The sequence below is a fragment of the Notamacropus eugenii genome, chromosome 1, assembly GCF_028372415.1.
Source record: "Notamacropus eugenii isolate mMacEug1 chromosome 1, mMacEug1.pri_v2, whole genome shotgun sequence".
NCBI classification, from domain to species: Eukaryota; Metazoa; Chordata; class Mammalia; order Diprotodontia; family Macropodidae; genus Notamacropus; species Notamacropus eugenii.
The window spans coordinates 125,994,899-126,011,715 of record NC_092872.1 but is presented as its reverse complement, the minus strand read 5'-3'; the positions used below and the strand labels follow the sequence as shown (position 1 = coordinate 126,011,715).

General features: G+C 41.8%; 1 protein-coding gene across 11 annotated transcripts in view; it reads left to right on the top strand.

Annotated features, from left to right (window-relative positions):
* The first annotated feature begins 14,331 nt into the window (after nt 1–14,331).
* Nucleotides 14,332–16,817, top strand: part of HERC1 (HECT and RLD domain containing E3 ubiquitin protein ligase family member 1) — a 195,637-nt gene continuing 193,151 nt past the window's right edge. For 9 of the 11 annotated variants that reach the window (XM_072613495.1, XM_072613513.1, XM_072613521.1 and 6 more), the window contains exon 1: nt 15,061–15,181. The gene's annotated coding sequence lies outside the window, so the exon portion shown is untranslated. Of the gene's footprint in view, nt 14,777–15,060; nt 15,182–15,703; nt 15,827–16,817 lie in introns of those variants that run through there. The other 2 variants (XM_072613461.1, XM_072613470.1) reach the window with 2 other exon arrangements.

Sequence of the window (16,817 nt, the reverse complement as noted above, 5' to 3'; positions counted from 1 at the left end):
ATTGTATCAAAATAATTCATTTTTTAAAAATCAGGTACCCACCCAATTAATCTTATGGCTACTTGATTTCCTAGGTACCTTGATAGTAGAAAGGGGTTACCCTGGATTACAGAAACAAGTATTCTGATCCTTGGAAAGGTACAATCTTTATTTTAAATTTATAAATTAGCATTCTGTTTTGTTCATCATTTTCTTGTGAATTTGGTTCACTATAATCAATTACTTATGGGTTACATTTCTTCATTGCCAAAACTAAAAATTGGATTTGGGGAAGAATGTTTTGGCAGCAGTGTGGGCAGCTAGGTGGCAAAAGTGAACAGAGTTCTGGGCCTGGCATCAAGGACACTCATCTTGAGTTCAACTCTGGCCTCAGACACCTATTCACTGTGTGACCCTGGGCAAGTTATCTCACCCTGTTGGCCTCAGTTTTCTCATCTGTAAAATGAGCTGGAGAAGGAAATGGCAAACTATTCCAGTATTTTTGCCAAGAAAACCACAAATGGGATCACAAAGAGACAGGACTAGAAAACGACTGAACAACATCTGTAGAAGACAAGGGAGAAGTGACTGAAAGTAGGGAGACCAGTTAGGAGGCTATCGCAGTAGTTCATGCAAAGGTAATAAAGGCCTTTAGAGTGGAGAGAAGACAGAAGAGGAAACAAAGCTTAGCACAATGTGTGGCACATAGTAGGTACTTAAAATGTCTAGTAACCAATGTTTATGGACTAGAACATGAGAAAATCCTGAAACTCTATGCTTAGTAAGAATGATATTTGTGGCTCTGGGTATACCCTTCTCTTGATGAGTATACAAGTAGAGGGTAAAGGAAGTTAGATTGTTCAAGAAGAGAAGACTGGGAATGGTCAGAGAGCCAGAGGAGAGCAGGGTTATTGAAGCCCAGGGAGGACAGAATATCTAGGAGGGGAGAGTGGTCAGCACAGGTCAACTTCAGAAAGGTCAAAGAAAAAAATAATCATAAATTTAGAGTTAGAAGGGACATAAGTCATCTGGTCCAACCCCCTCATTTTACAGATGACAAAATTGAAGCTGAGAGAGATTAAACGGCTTGTCTAAAGTCATACGGATGGAGAATGACAGGGAGAGAATTTGAATAAAAGCCCTTGTGACTCCAACTTCGCTGTGGTAGTCTTTCCACTGTACCATGATGGATGAGAACTGAGGCAAAAATCACGGGGTTTGACAATTAAGGGGCCATAAGAGACCTTGGAGAAACCACGCTAGGAAATGGGTACTGGCTAAAAAGGAAAGTATAGAGCCTACAACTTGCATGCTTTCTCTATTATGTTCCACCCTACTCTTTGTTATTTTTTCATGAGGCTGCAAGGGGGAAATGAAGAGGGAACTGGAGTTCTGGGTTTTGCCCAGGTTCCATTTTTGCGCTATTGAACACTACTACCAAGAAGAGTTCTGTAGTAGCCATTTTTTATTTTTCATTGGTGTAGGGAGTGTGTCTGGTTAGGAATTTCTCCTCCTAACAAAGACCAGCACCTATTCTGCAACTTATAGTCTTAGAGAGTTGACTGGGGCATAGAGGAGATAAGTGACTTGCTCAGGTTCACGTCACTTCTAGAATATTTTGAGTCTTGTCCAATGTGGCTATAGTTTACCATCTAGGAAACAAACTTCTAATGTCATGAATATTTAAACTAGAGTTGAGATTGAGCATATTGATGATGGGACCATGGCCAGTCAGGGAAGCTTGTCATTAGCAGTGGTAGTATAGAGGGGGGCTAAGTGGAGCTTATTATATTGCAAAACTGGATGGCTTTTCTCAGTCCTCATCATCTTTGACCTCTGAGGCTTCTGACATTCAACCATTCCCTCCTCCTGGAATGCTCTTCTTCTTCAGGTTCCATGACAATGCCCATTCCTAGTTCTCCTGCCTATCTACGTATTCTCAGTCTCCTTTACTAGATCGTCACCCATCTCCTGACTCCTAATTGTGGATGATTCTGAAGACACTGGAGTCTCTTTTCTGCTCCTTCTCTTGGTGGTTTATGATCTCTTCTTTGATGATGCCCAAATTTAGATATTAAGCTTTAATCTGTTTCCTGAACTCTACTTCTGTATCACCAACTACCTGTTGGAAACCTCAACCTGAAGTTCCATTAAGCATCTTCCTAAACAAATAAAATTTCCCATTTCTGTTAAGAGCACCACCATCCTTCTAGCCATCTAGATTTTGAACCTTGTAGTCATCTTTCACTTTTCCCACTCTGTTACTGCCCCCAATCCAATTAGTTGCTAAATTTTGTCAATCATACCTCAAAAGCATTTCTTATGTGGTAGTTAATAAATATTTTAAAGTAGCTACTGTGTACCAGGAACTATGCCAAGCACTGTCTCCTGTCCTATCTTCTCTCCACTCAAAAGGTCTTTATCACCCTTGCATGGACTCTTTCAGTAGCCTCCCAATTGTTCTTCCTACATCTAGTTACTTTTCCCATGAATAACGTCTTCTACACAACTGCCAAAATATTCTTCCCAGATCACAAGTTTGATTGTGTCATTTCTTTGATTAAAAATCTTCAGTGGCCTCCAGAATAGAAGACAAAATCTTCAACTTGGCATTTGTGATAGAAGCAGCATCCTAACCTCTTCCCCTGTGCCATTTAGGCTAGCTTTTGCTTAGAAGGTATTGACACATTCCTAGAGACTTGGTTGGTTTAGGGAACTTTAAAGGCTTAGAAGGTTGATGTCACTTCCTCTTTGATTAAGTAAAAAGTATCCATGAGGAGCTCTAGGACAATTCAGAGGCTTGGCTGGTGGATCATGATGGGTAAAGCAGGCAAAGTAGTTCATCTCAGGTGAAGAGATATCCTCAATGTCTCTCCTTGTTGAATATCCTTCTCCTGCTATGATTAAGTATATATCCCCTGTTTTTTCTAATTGTTAAATGATTTATGAGTATCTCAATTTGTTCCAATGTCAAACCTAAACTATAGAGGGACTAGCCTGAGTCAAGCCCAGCCTAGAACAGTATTTAAAGCCCTACACATTCTGACTCCAGCTTACCTTTCTAGATTTTCTAGACCTATTTCATACTGTCCTCCTTTGCCCATTGTGCATTCTGGCCAAACTGGCATACCAGCTGTTACATGAACTCAATATCCCATCTCCATTCTCCCAGCCTTCCTATAGCTCTGTCCCCATATCTGGAATATTCTTCCTCTTCACCTCTCCACCTTAGGATCTTTATCTCTTTTCAAGGTTCAGCTTTGGTACTGTGTCCTATTCAAAAACTTTTCCTGATCTCACAGTTTGTTAGTTTCTCTCTCTCCCCGTCCCCCTTCTCTTTGTCTCCTCAAATGATCTCATATCTACTTGAATGTATCCAAGTTGCATTTCCCTAGAATATAAGATCGTTGGGATTTCTGTGCATTTTTTCCCCACCAATCCTCTGCGTAAGGTAAAATCAACGTGCTAGAGGTCTTCCAATGTGCTAGAGGTTTTCATGGTCAGCACTTACACTTTCTATACATTATCTGTTCTTTACTCTTGCCTGCTTCAAGTCTCTCCCCATACCAATTCCGTGATTTAGGTGTGATCATATCACACACAATTCATCCCCTACTCAATAAATTCCAGAGGCTCCCTGTGGCCTCCAGGATCAAATATAAAGCCCTGTAGTGAGTGGCATTCAAAGCTCTTCACAACCTGGTCCCCTCCTACTTTTCCGGTCTACTTATACCATACTCCTAACCACATGTTCTGCAATCCAGAGATACTGGCATTTTTGATGTTTTTCCAATAAGATACTCCCCATCTCTACACTCTGGGCAATTTCATTGCCTAGAATACTCTCCCTCCTGAATTCTCTTATATCCTTCAAAATTCCAGCAAAAATTCTGTCTTCTACAGGATAGTTAGTAGTGGAGCTTGTTTCTTCATCCCTTCTATGCTAGTACCTTCCCTCTAAGATTATTTCCAATTTACCCTCTCTTTCTCCTTCTCTCCCATTTCTTTTTCTCCTCTTCTTTCTCCCTCTCTCTTCTCTTTTCTTTCTTTCTCTCCTCTCTTTTCTCTCTCTTCCTTTCTCTTCTCTGTCTTCCTTTCTCTTCTTTCTCTCTCTCTCCCCCTTTTACTCCCTTCCTCTCTTTGTTTTCATGTTATCTCCTCATTGGGTCTTGACCTCCTTGAAAGCAAGGTCTGTTTTGCCTTTCTTTGTATCCTCAGTGCTTAGCACAATGTGTGGCATGTAGTAGGTGCCTAATGAAAGCTTATCGACTGATTGCCTCTGAAACTTACAGTCTTATAGATTTTCCTAGAGCACTAAGAGTTTAAGTGACTTGAGTCACACAGCCAGTATGTGGCAGAAGCTTGACCCAGGTCTTCCTAGCCTTGGGTCCAACTCTCTACCAAACATATTGCCTCTCACAAAATCAATACAAGGTAAATTCTTGTAGAGAAGGCATCAAGAGCTGGAGGAATTAGGAAACGATTCACATATAAGAAGGTTCTTGAACTGGCTCTTCAGGGAAACAAAGCATCTTAAGAGGCAGAGACTCCTCTTATCTTTTAAAATTGAATGGTGAAACATGACTAATACGGAAATAGGTTTTACTTGACTGCACATATATAATGTATATCAAATTGCTTACTGTCTCAGGGAAGGGGGAGGGAAGAGAGAGAGGAAGGGAGAAAATTTGGGACTCAAAATTTTATTTAAAAAAAGAATGTTGATTGTCATTACATGTAATTGGAAAAAATAAAATACTTTTAAGAAAAAAACTTAATGGTGAAAGATAGTCTAAAAGATTCATGATGAAAAATGCCATCCACTTTCAGAGAGAAAATTGATGAACTCAAGTGCAGATGGAAGCAGACTTTTAAATTTTTTCTTTATTTTTCTTGTTTGTGTGTATGTTTTCTTTTACAACATGGCTAATATAAATATGTTTTGCATGGCTTCACATGTGTAATTGGTATGATGCTTTCCTTCTCAAGGGGTGAGGAAAGGGTGCAAGGAAGACAGAGAATTTGGAACTCAAATTTTTTAAAATGAATTTTAAAATTTTTTTCATGTAATTTGGAAATATTTAACAAAATAAAAAATACATTAAAAAAACTTAATGGTGAGAAATTGAAACTGAAAATAAAATTGAACTGAATTTTAAAAAACCCACTTAGTGGGCATTTGGGCTACCTGTTATCCCTTACTTTTGCTACATGGGCAAGGAATTCCATGGAGACATTAGTATCTTGTAGATCTAGATGCTCTTATATGTAGATAATATTGTCCTGGTTAAGTCCTAGAATACCAAAGATTTTCTCGGAGAGCTCCACGGCTACTCCAAAGTGATCAAACAACTAACAAAGAGAAAACCAAATAGGTGAAGTGTGTATTGTTATGACATGCTGTTGGATACATAGATCACTAACAAAGAGAAAACTAAGTGGATGAAGTGTCTACTGCCCAGGATATGACATGCTGCTCAGATCACTGAGTTAGTACAATAGTACGTACATATTGAATAGATGCTGCAGATGGATAATGAGTTGGATTCAGAATTTAATAGAAGGAAGCAAACATGTTAGATTGCAGAAAAAAAAAACTGTACATGCTTTCATTGATTTTCAAACTGCTTGATGACAAACCCATATTTTAATATGAATATTCCCCTGGTAGTGCCAGAATATCATAGTCTCTGAAGAAACAAAATTGGGATGCTCATAGAGCAATGAAAATAAAAGTAGCATCTTACCTCTGAAGAAACCTCATAAAAGATTAACCTCTTAGCCTGTATTCAAGATTAGGAGACTGAATAGACAGGAAAGATGGTGGTTGGAAAATATCTGGAGTTCTGTATAGCTCAGTTTCCTCCCCTATTGTAAAATCTGGCTTTGGACTAGGTTATCTGTAAGGTTCTTTGCGTCCCCAAGTTCTATGAGCAGGAAAGCATTGGATGTTAAAGCGGAGTATGCTGAAAGTAAGTGAATGGGTGCTAAAAAAAGGATGTGAAAGTCATTAAAAGATGACCTTAAAGATTTGTCAAGGGTGGGCCTTGGGTCTCTCACAGATTGGAAAATCGGGTTTATTTTATTGCTTGAGGTATCTAATTTGTGTAACTATCCAATCCCAGTTAACTTGGGAAAAGAAAAATCTCTGGAGGCCGTGTGTTAGTGAATATGACTTTGGTGAATAGAGAAAGAAAGGCAGGCTATACTTCCTAAAACTGATACTAGTTTTCTCTCATTTAAATTTAAAAAAACATAAAGCATTAATCCAATTCAATATTGCCATATACTTATTAAAATTCTAATATCAAAGTGACCAGGTGAGTTATCACTATGAATGTGGGGGATTCTAACTTTCCCTTAGCCATCTCTATACCGTACCTTGCTCAACACCATATCCAGTTTTACTAATGCCTCACTTTCAATTTCTAGGCTTGGAATGTAGAGGTGGGGAGGTGTTGCTATGGCAGGATGACAATAAAGACAGACATGGTCATTGTAGTGTTCAGGAAATCTAGGCTCAGTTGCCCAAGTCTTCATTTGTAGTGAGTTCTTCCTTCTTAGAAGTCTTTAGGATAATGGTGGATGACTCCAGGGTTGGATATATTGTAGTAGCTGTTCCTTTTCGGTTATGGATCAGATTAGATGGAGTACTTCTAGCTAGAATTTGAAATTTCCATCTAACTCCAAAATTATGATCTCATACTTTTTTTTTTTTTCCAATTCCCAGATCTAAAATTTCAGCTCCAGCTGGTGGATAGGCTGGTCTGACAACTCCAGTTAAATGGGGGCATTATGATGAAACAAGACAACAAAATTATCAACATTCTATGAAGAAATCTGCTCCTGTTGAACAGTGAGGCAGGTTGGAGGGAGGGACAGAAGTATATTTGGGTTAGGACTGAGATTGTTAATCTTGTTTTAGTGGGTGCCTTTCTCAGATATTTGGGATGTTTTCTCCAGGAAGTAGGCTTGGGGGAGCATCTTAAATAAGAAATTTGCAAGGCTTGTGAGGCAGTGGCTGTGGCAGAAGGAACTGACTACTCCAGGTCCAAAAATCTTGCTTCTAATTTTGTGACTATTTTTAGTATGTCTCTTTCTCTTCTAGCCTTTCTGGTTTTTAGTAAGAAGTGAGGTCCTTAATTAGTCTCATACAGAGATACTACAGCTACGTTTCCAGATAGTTTCAAGAGTAGAGGAGGCTGTCATTTTAAAAAACAGATTATTTTTCAGGAATTGAGGTTTTTCTATTTTCAGCTACTTGGGCCAATTTTTAAAATTAATTAATTAAAAATTAATTTTTTTAAACTATTAAGCATTTACTCTTTCTTCCTTTTATCCCACATATGTTATTTTTTTGGGGGGGGAGGGAAGGATAGGGAAACTCTTGTAACAAAAAAGCATAGTCAAGCAAAATAAATTCCCATATAGGTCATATCCAAAAAAATGTGGATCCTCTGCAAAATATTAATGGTCCTTTGGAAACACGGTCGGTTATCGCCGCTCTGTGTTCTTAAGTCTTTTAAAACTGTTGATACTGTAATATAAATGGTTCTCCTGATTTTGATCACTTTCCTCTGCACCAGTACAATCAAGTCTTCCCAGATTTCTCTGAAATCATCTCAGCTAATTTCTTACACCACAATAATATTCCACTTATTTTATAGTAAAAGAAACTGACACCCAGTGAGATCAAGTGATTTTCCAAGGTTAAAAAGTTAGTAGCTGTGCTACACTGTATCCAGATCCTCCCACTCCAGATCTAGCACCCTTTCCATGGTCCCACATTCTAAAGCCTTCCTTATGGCAGATTGTTCCTAGATACAGTAGGAGAAAGCAGAAGAGGTCGTAATTCATTTCTAGGCTGTCATTAAATGTGTAGCAGTTCTCCTTCGCAAAGAAGGTAGGTAGGAAAGTCAAAAGATTGTCCAAAAGGAATCATATTCTTTGGGTCAGAACAATGGGTTAGGACAAAAGGGTCCTGTATTCATTATCCAGCTTGGGTGTTGGTTTCTGGACTTCTCTGGTATTTGTCTGCTTTTGCATATAATGAGAAATTATTCTGACCTTGTATATAATCCTCTGTCCTTTCCAGACTCGTTATTAACACCCTATTCAGACTGATTAAATTCACACCTCAACTATTTCAATAGCTTCTCTTCAGTTTTTTTTTTAATAAGCAAAACCCTATTTTAACTTCCATCTCTTCCACTCCATTAGGAAAAGAAAAAAGAAAAACAAAACCCCAGTTAGAAATATGCATAGTTGAATGAGACTAATTTTCACATTGGCTGTGTCTAAAAAATGTATATCTTGTTCTAATTGCTCTAGCTTCTTAATATGATGAAGTGGAAAGAGTGACTTAGGAATCAATCCCTGGGTTAAATTCCCAGCACTGTTTCTTACTACCTGTGTAAAATTGAGCTATTAATGAGCATTGGTTAAGTATTTACGCTGTGCCTGGCACTGTATTTTTACACACACCAAACTTTCTCTCAAGCAGCTTACTAATTATATCAGGGGAAATAATTTGTATACATATAAGCAAATACAAAATACATATGATCTAAGTATAAGGTAATGGTCGGGAGGCACTAGCAGCTCCTGAAGTCTGAGAAGGCTTTGTGTAGGAGGTGGCATCTGAGCTAACTTCTGAAGGAAGATGGGAATTCTAAGAGACAGAGGGCAGGAAGGAGTAAATTCCACACATGGGAAGCAGCGTGTGCAAATTGTTCTGGAGAACAAAGGTGGAATGTCAGGTGTAAGGGAAGGCAAGGAGGTTGGTTTAGCTGGATGACAGAAGCTGTGTAATTAGTCTGAAAAAGTAGGGTAGTGTCAGATCAAATAGAGGAGACTGTATTTGTTTGGAGAGGCAAGAAGGATCCACCAGTTTTCTGAGCCAGGGAGTGAGATCACTAAAGCTGTGCTTTAGGAAGAGAGAGAGAGAGACAGACAGACAGACAGACAGACAGACAGAGACAGAGAAACAGAGAGAGAGAGAGAGAGACAGAGAGAGAGAGAGAGAGAGAGAGAGAGAGACAGAGACAGAGACAGAGACAGAGACAGAGAAAGAGACAGAGACAGAGACAGAGACAGAGGGACAGAGAAAGAACAACAGGCAACTGTAATATAGTCAGAGCTAGGCAGAACGAGGACTGAATTAGAGTGGTTATGATGAATGGAGAGAAGATTGGATGCAAAAGAAGTGAAGGCAGAATCAACAAGATTTGGCAACTGATGTGGGGTAAGGTGGAGGAGTTGAGGATGACTCTGAGGTTGTCATGTTGGATTACTAGGATGATGGCAGTGCCCTTGACAGAAACAGGAAAGTGAGAAAGAAAGTAGATTTGGAGGGAAGAATGAGTTCTATCTGGATATGTTGAATTTGACATGCCCAGATGGAAGTTAACAACAAGGACTTGGTGATGCACGCCTGGAGCTCGGGAAGGAGATTAAGGCTAGTTATACAGATTTAGGGAAAGAGAACCAATGAAAAGTGATGAGGAAATGTAGAGAAAGAACAGAAAAAGACCCAGAAGAGACCTTGGAGGAATGCATTTAAAGTTAGGGTGTATGTGTTCCTCCTTCCTTCCTGAAGAAGACCATGCCATCAGAGAAATAATGACATGACTTGCCCTTGACTTTGTTTTGAGTGAGGGAGGGCTGTGCAGGTCACCAGCCTCACTTCTCCTCCAGAGCCATCTGAATCCAGTGACCAGGTATTCATCAGGATGACTGGAGATGACCCAGGATGAGGCAGTTGGGGTTAAAGTGACTTGCCCAAGGTCACACAGCTAGTGAGTGTCAAGTATCTGAGGTGAGATTTGAACTCAGGTCTTCCTTATTCCTGCACTGGTGCTCTATCCACACTGTAACACCTAGCTGCCCCACATATTATATAAAATACACATATATTAGGTGTTTATATACATACATATATATGTATATATATACATATTACAAATAGGGACAGAAACAATGATTTCTTTGGCATAAGGAGGAGGAAACACTGCTAATGCCAGCTAATACCTTCTCTCCAACTAATCATCTTAATTTCTCATAGCAGAGGTAGCAAACAAGAGGCCTGCCCAGAGGCCACAACATTCCTGGGTAGGACAAAACAAGATTAAAATATAATTGAGATCTAAGACAGTTCTGAAGGACTTATGATGAAAACACACTGTCCAGAGAAATGATAGGGTCTGAATGCATATTAAAGCATACTTTTAAATAGTTTTTTTTGGTCTGCATTTTCTTTTACCACATGGATAATGTGGAAATGTTTTGCATGACTTAATATGTAACTTACTAGCTGTGTGACCCTGGGCAAGTCACTTAACCCTGTTTATCTTAGTTTCCTCATCTATAAAATGAGTTGGAGAAGGAAATGGCAAACAACTCCAGTACCTTTGCCAGGAAAACCCCAAAGAGTCAGACAGGACTGAAAAATGACTAAACAACAACACGTATGTATGTATGCATACATATATATTTGGGGAAGGATTCTAAATTGCTTTGTAGAATGACTGGCCCAGTTCATTGTTCCACCAGCATTGTTTTAATTTACCTATTTTTCCACAGCTCCTCCAGAATTTGTCATTTTCCTTTTTTGTCTCTTTTGCCAGTCAGATAGGTGTGCTTTGATACTTCAGAGCTGTTTTAATTTGCAATTCTCTAAATCCATAGTGACTTAGAGCATTCTTGTATGCCTTCTCCATAGCTAGGATTTCTTCTTCTAAAAACTGCCTAGTTATATCCTTTGGCTATTTATCAATTGGGGAATGGTTCTGGATCTTAAAAAAAAATTTGGCTCAATTCCTAATATCTTAAAAATGACTTTTTTCTCCCTGCTCTTCTTTAAGTTTGTTTTGCATCTGACTAATCCCCTCTTTAATCCACCCTCCATCTTATTCCCCATCATTCTCTTAACCCCTTATTTTTTTCTGTTTTTCTTTTAGTTGAAAAAGCATTTCTGTGACCAGCTCTGTGTCTGTGTATTCTTCTCTCTTTGACTGCTTTAGATGAGAGGGAGGTTCAAATGTCATGCAGTCCCTTATTCGCCTCCTTGCACAGAAATCTTCTTTTGCTCCTCAAACGCTGGCTGATCAATTTGTTGAAGCTATTTGTGAATTTTCATGAAATCCGTTTGGGTCATGATTTAATGTATCATTTGTATATCTGAAACATGCAATGATGCTCATTTCTTCTGATAAGACCCATCAAACAAAGGGGTCCTTTCCCCTGTACAAGAACGTGCTTCTCTTTTTAGCTCTGCACTGCTATGCCCCAACATAGCTGGACCTTTATAGGTTCTTTTCACATCTTTATCTCTGACCTGGCCTTATTTTCTATGTTCAGAAAAAGAGAAAAAAAAACTATATCACTTGTTGATTTTTCTTTTCATCTGCTTGGTGCTTCTCTGATAAGGACCATAGACCATATGAGACAGAATAGGAGAAGGGATATATGGACTATGTTCAATTTGGGCAAAATTGGAGTTAGAGATTGGAGATGGGTAGCAGTGTAAATCTTTGTTACTGGGAGTATTATATCCCCCAGGGCAGCTAGGTGGTGCCTAGTGTAGGAGTCAGGAGGACCTGAGTTCAAATCTCACTAGCTGTGTGACCTTGGGCAAGTCAATTAACCCCAGTTGCCTCATCCTGGGTCATCTCCAGTCATCCTAATGAATATCTGGTCACTGGATTCAGATGGCTCTGGAGAAGAAAGTGAGGTTGGTGACCTTGCACAGCCCTCTCTCACTCAAAACAAAGTCAGGTGCAAGTCATGTCATCATTTCTCTGATGTCATGGTCTTCTTTAGCAACGAAGGACGAACACACACATAATTATATCCCGCACCTTCCTGCTTTTACACTGGCTGTCCATCACACTTGTAATTGTTACCTCCACCTTTCAGAATCCTTAGCTTCCTTCAAAGTTCAGTCCAAATGCTACTGCTATTAAGCCTTTCCTAATTTTCCCTTGTAATTGATAATCTCTCTTTTCTCAAATTATCTTGTATTTACCTGTTTACATATCACAAAACCCATTAAAGTGTAAACTCCTTGAGTAAAGAAACTGTTGGGGTTGTTTTTGTGTGTGTGTCTTTATATCTTAAGCCCCTAATAGTAACTTGCATATAATAGGCACTTAAGAAAAAGTCTGTTCAAATGACAAACCCTTGAACCCTAGAAAAGTCTAACTGAGGCAACTCACACTGTACAGCCTTTGTGCCTAGTAATACTTTTAAAAAGTTGAAATCTTGTTAAAATGACAATAGTAGTAGTGTGGGGGGAAGAGAGAGAGAGAGAGAGACCTAGGAGACTGTGGAAAAGGGAAGGGGATTCTTGATGCTAATTATATTTACCAACTCTATAATATTATTTTGCTCATTTACTTCCTTTCCCCTTTCATCTCCCTCCAAACTTATTTGCTTTTTTGGATAGATCTATACTTACATTTATCCAAAGGGGTACCTTACCTTTTCTCCAAGGAGAACAGATGTAGGTTATAAATTCAAGAAAAACTACAACGAAATGAATTGTTGTAAGGGTAGTCTGTTAAAGCACAGCGTTTGACTTAAAGTAGCAAACATTTTGTAAGCAATGAATGTTCAATGAATGAATGGAGCTACCAACCATTTACCAAATTATATAGACAATGATGGGACTTGTCTCAATGGTCTTACTTTTCCTGTCCTTCCTGTCCTTGCTCTCCATTTTTATTCAGCTGTTTTTTCAGTAGTGTCTGACTCTTCCTGACCCCATCTGGAGTTTTCTTGGCAAAGATACTGGAATGCTTTGCCATTTCCTTCTCCAACTAATTTTAAGGATGAAGAAACTGAAGTCAACAGGCTTAAGTGAGCTGCCCACCATCACACAGCTATTAAGTGTCTGCGGCCAAATTTGAACTCAGGAAGATGAGTCTTCTTGACTCTAGTCCTGGCACTTTTGTCTACTTCACCATCTAGCTGCCCCCCTCCCATTATATTATCTAAATTACAAAATAATGTGGTACATGCAAAGATGTTAATAATATATACAATATAAACATCAATACTATTTAAATGTATGAAGGACATATAAATATATATGAAATAATTTATATATAAAATATATAAGGTGATCCAGATGTACACATATACTTTCTAGTAGGTGTCTTTCCTTTTGAATCTCTATGGCATGTACTATCTGCACAATATGCTTAATACAGCATCTTTTCCTACAGTTATTGGCTCTATGGTTCCTTTCAACCGATTTTATGAAAGTGCTTTGTAAACCATAAGGTGTCACATCAATATAAGCTATTATTCCTGTTAGATTTCAAGCCTCTGGATGTTGGTGATCTATTACTACTATCTATGACTACTTTGTTTATCTCAGCCATGGGCTCAGTGCTTGTGAGAGACAGCAAAAGTTAAGTTTCCACAGTAAGTTTTTGTTAATTGATGAAGTTGTTGAGAATAAGTTAGATAATAAGGAGGCTAACAGACTGCAGGTAGACTCAACCAGTCAAAAGACAGACAGTGGCGTTCAGAAAACTAGAGTTTTTGATAAAGGAACCAAATCTACAGCTAGCTGGAACCAGCCAAGAGAAATGGCCTAAAGTCATTTTCTTCACTGCACTTGCTTCATGAACCTCGTGCATATAAGCAGACACACCCCTCGTAAAATTATTCCTCCATCTTCTGATCATGGGTCCTATGTTAGAGCCTGTTTGGGAGGGGGAATCATGCTAAGGGGGGTTACGTAATGGGCATGTAGAGAATATGGTGACCTAACGGAGGATGGACCAATCCATCTCCTGACGGGAGGATCTGTCTTGAACTAACGGTATATATAGTTTGTCTAACTTCTGTGTTCAGTGCTCCCTCCTCTTGAAAAGAGGGTGGGGCCCGCTTTGGCCAAAGTGTTCAATTCCTCTAAACTCTATTGTAATAAATTTTCCTTGATACCTTTTTAGTGTCAAGAGTGTTTCTAAATGTGTTTAATAAGAAGGTCAAAGATATTTGTTGAATGAATGGATGAATGAATGAATGGGTAGGGGCAAATAAAATGACAGATATCCGGAGGGCTGACAGGTAGAAAGAAGTGAGCAGAAAGGAAAGTGGAGAGAGAATGTTCAGATTACAGGATGCAAGTCCTTTAAACAGTAATTTGCTAAGTACTCCGTAATAGAAAGAATTCCGGGAAGGGGCCAGCCCTGCTCTTTAGGCTCAGTCTTCCTTCTGCCTACCACTGCATTGACCCCATAGAAGTAGGTCAAACTGAAACGCTTCAATGTTGCTGAACTTGACCAACTACAGGTTTTCAGCCCTGAAGAAGACAAGATACAGTGTTGCAAAGGCTGTGCAAGCGTGTTGGAGATAAAGAGGCGTGGCTCCCGACGCTTCTGGCCGGTTGTCAACTTTTTTCTGCTAGAGAGCAAAACACGTGCGCCTCGGTTTGGTCCGAAGCGCTGCAGGGGGGCTGCTGGCCTCGCGTCTGGCAGCGTTCCCTTGTCCGGATACAGTCCAGTGAAGTGGGGGACTGACTCCACACCCCCTCCCACTGCCCCCCCCGTTCAGGATCTGGGGACCGAAGGCGGCTTGCCGCCCGCGAAGGCTGGACGGGAACATCCCCTCCTTTGCTACATTGTAACAGCCATGACTATGCAACTTTCAGGCGATTGTGACCTAGCGCTGGCGGCGGGCGGGGAGAGCCTTTTTCTCGGTGAGTTAGGAAAGTAAGCCGAGGTCTCCCGCATGGCAGATGGAGCGCGCTGAGACATGCGGCTTCCCCACGACGACAAAGAACAAGGTGGGCGTGCTAGGCGGCAGGGCGAACTTGGCGTTCCGTCCCCCTCCTCTTTCCATTAATTACGTCTCCTTTCACCCTTCCACCTCCGGCCTCTCTCCGAGGCTTCCCACCCCTCTCCCCTCCCCATCTGGACCCGAAGAGCCGGGGCGGGGGGAGGGGAAGGGGGGGGGCAGCCAGGGCTCCGGGCTGCGCGAGAGTTCCGCCCAAGTCCCGCGAGACTCGTCCGCCGCTTCTTACGTCTTTCCCTTTGACAAGTCGCCGCTGCTGCAGCAAAAATAAAGGACGCGGCCGCCGCCGCTGCCGCCTCCTCGGAGCCGGAGCCCGAGTCCGAGCCGGAGCCGGAGCCGGAGCCGGAGCCGCCGTCGGCTCCCTCCAGCAGCCCGCCAGCTCCCAGAGCTGCTCACGGTAACGCCTCCTCCCTCCGGCCGGCTCCCCCGCCTGCCTGCCGCGCGTTCGGGAAGGGCTGGCCCGGGCTGTGCCGGCTCCTGACCCGCCGCTGCCGCTGGCTGTGCCCCGAGCGTGGGGAGTCCGGGGCTGGGGGCGCGGCCTGCGGGGGCTCCTCCCTGGGCCCGGCGGCGGCGCCTCGCACCCTCTCTGTCCGCACCCCCCTTCCTCTTCTTCTTCCCGGGGCCGTTCGGAAGCCGCATCTGACCCCGAAGCTCCCCGGGCGAACCGGCGAAGGGACCCCATCTCTCTCCGTTTGGCCCCCGCTGCCGGCGGTGTGGGGGTGTCGCGCCTCCCCCTTTATCCGCTAACGAGCGCCCCTCCCCCCTTGGGTCCTCGGGGAGCCGGAGGAGCAGGAGGGCGGCGGCCCGACCCTCTCCCCGGGGCCGATGCGGGGGGCTGCGGCTGCGGCTCCGCTCCGGCTCCGGTCCCGGCTCCGGCCCCGGCTCCGGCCCCGGCTCCGGCTCCGGCTCCGGCCCCGGCTACGGCGGGGTGGTGAGTTCTAGGAGTTGGGGCTAACGTGCGCCTTCCCTCTCGGCTCCTCACTGGCCCGAACGACGTCTCCCTCCCCCCACCTCGATTTCCTTTTCTTCCTCCAGCCTTCAGGTGAAGTTAAACGCAGTGTCCCTCCCTGGACGTGATCCTAGTTCTAGAAATGGAAGGGGCCTGGTAGAGGCCGGTCCGGCGTGAGGACGGTGCTCCTGGCAGCACCCCAGAAGCACTGTGCAGATGGTGCATTTACGGGTGGGAGGTGGGAGGGGGTCGGCCCAGGAGCCGGGCTACAGGTGCGCTTTGTTTGCTCCCAGAGGTTGTGTCAAAGACAGGTTACTCACTCCAAAATGTCACTGGAACATTTAAAAAAAAAGATGGCCCTTGATTGTGGACACCACAAGGTCCTCTGTTGGATCTCTGGCCATTTAAATATTTGCCGAAAATGCCTTTTTTTAAAAAAGAGTTGACGGAGACTCCCCCCCCATTCTGGTTAAAATGGTGTGTTTGTTCACCATCATGACTGAGCTCTCTATTTCTTCCCTACCTCTTTTTTTCATCCTAATCCTCCTCCCCTCCAATTGATCGTTGGCTGTATGGTTTTTTAAAGTAAAATGTTTTTCTGTTCTGTATTAGGATCTAGTACATAAGAGGTTTTTTTTTTACCCCCTAATTCTGTCTGTGATATTGAAAATGAATAGGGATTTTTAAATAGGAAGAACTCTTGATAGATACTGATAGGGGGAAAAACACCTTTTTATCTAAAGAGTTTTTACAGAATGGATTACCAGCATTTCTCTACTCCAAAGTGTTATGTTGTATTGCTAGTTTAGAAATATTTTTAGGGATTTGGGGGGAATAGAAGGAAGTGAATGTAACAGTGTGATTATGCACAGTGAACACATGTATATACAAACCTTGGGATTTAATAAAGAGCCAAAAAAGTCCCACTAATGTAATATTTCCCCAGTCACGTGACAGTCATTTCATGTTGGAATGAATTTACTAAGGAGGTTGGGACTCTGGAGATTAAAAAAATTTTTTTGAATAGTTTCTTATGTCTTGGAAAATTTTGTCAGTGGATGAATTAAATGACCTCCTAAGGTCC